The sequence below is a fragment of the Lactuca sativa genome, chromosome 3, assembly GCF_002870075.4.
Source record: "Lactuca sativa cultivar Salinas chromosome 3, Lsat_Salinas_v11, whole genome shotgun sequence".
NCBI lineage: Eukaryota > Viridiplantae > Streptophyta > Magnoliopsida > Asterales > Asteraceae > Lactuca > Lactuca sativa.
Genome location: NC_056625.2, coordinates 323,787,608 through 323,789,237, shown reverse-complemented (window position 1 = coordinate 323,789,237; position 1,630 = coordinate 323,787,608). Strand labels below are relative to the sequence as shown.

The 1,630-nt window shown below is 47.1% G+C and overlaps 1 non-coding gene across 1 annotated transcript; it reads right to left on the bottom strand.

The window, feature by feature from the left end:
- Nucleotides 1-634: 634 nt before the first annotated feature.
- LOC111902040 (small nucleolar RNA R71) lies at nucleotides 635-741 on the bottom strand. The gene has a single exon (XR_002853657.1). It is a non-coding gene; the product is annotated as a small nucleolar RNA R71 (small nucleolar RNA).
- Between the last annotated feature and the right edge of the window lie 889 nt (nucleotides 742-1,630).

The following is a 1,630-nucleotide window of genomic DNA, read 5'->3' as shown; positions in this document are numbered from 1 at the left end:
CACACACTTGGTGCCACCACTTGAAGACCCCGAGTCTGCACTTCACAAGAAAAAGACGCCCTTGCATGAATTGAAGTCAGCTTTTTCCAGGAAGTCGGGAAAGAAGACAGGAGAGTCAAGTTCATCAGCAAGGCACAAGAGCAATCTTGAGCATTTGGATCATACACCCGTCCAAACTGAGTCCGAAAGCGATACCGAGCCAGAATTTGAAGAACACACGAGCGAACCTGAGAACGAGCCAAGGAACGAGATGGCAGCGATTGAAGAAATGTCCATGAGAGCTTACAAGAAGCGGATCCGAGAAGATGTGGGTCCCGGTTTAGTCTAACCCGCAATACCTGCCACTGCCACATTCGAGCTAAAGGGACACATATTGACCGCACTAAAGGACATCCCATTTTTCGGGAAAGATCATGAGGATGCTTTTAAGCATCTAGATGAAGTCAACGACATTGCGGATTACTTCAATGTCCCAAATGTCAACAGAAACACAGTCTTGCTTAGGATGTTTCCCATCACTTTCAAAGGAGCTGCTAAGGAGTGGTTGAAAGCACTCCCACCGGGTACAATCACCACTTGGGCTCAAATGCGTGAGCAATTCCTGGACCAGTTTTGCCCGCCATCCAAGATAGCCAAACTCAAGAAGGCAATAGCCAACTTTGAGCAACAGCCGGGGGAGTCACTATACGAAGCATGGGAGCGGTACAAGGGCTTGCTCAGAAATTGCCCTCAACATGACCTAAATGTGCAGCAAGAGATGTCAATCTTTTATGATGGGGTCAATGTGATGACAAGACAACTCCTTGATTCTCAAGGACCGTTGACAAAGAAAAATCCAAGGGAGGTCAAGGAGCTAATTGAAGAATTCGCGAAGCACTCTCGCGAATACCACAACCCAAGGCAAGACGGAATCAAAGGCGGTGGAGGGGCCCAAACTGAAGAAATTGTAGCTGTCATGGCCATGCTGAATAACATGGATCGCAGGATAACACAAATGGACCAGTCGATACATGCCATAAGAGTGGGGTGCGAGAGATGCAGTGGTCCACACTTGACCAAGGACTGCAATGTAGATGAGTTTGGGAACAGAAAAGCTCAAGTGTGCTACTCTAGTGGGGATAAGTTTGATGAGGACTGGAGGAAACCGAAGAAGGAGTGGCTGCCATATGAAGAGTATAAGAAGCAAAAAGAAGAGAAATATAGGTAGACAGGTCGAGGCCTTTATCAAAAGGAGCAGCCGTCGGCCGAGAAGAAACCCGACCTAGAGACCATTTTGATGAAGTTTATGGAGGCTTCGGAAAAGAGACACGATGCCACTGATTCCGCCATTTTGGAACAACAAACTTTGATAAAGAACCAGCAAGCCTCCATCCATAACCTTGAAGTGCAATTTGGTCAACTAGCCACTCTAGTTCATGAAAAATTGTCCCCGAAGAATCCCGAAGTAAAGACCCAATCTCACGTAATGGCCATTGATACTGAAGAAGATGCAATATCTGAGTTCCTGGAAGCATTGGAAGAAGAACCGCAGCAGCCCAAGAAATCAAGGATCGAAAGTGGAAAAATTGGTGAACCAGGATCACCACGACGTGGCACTCCTCTGGCTACGATGTGGCGCATGTCTGATCAA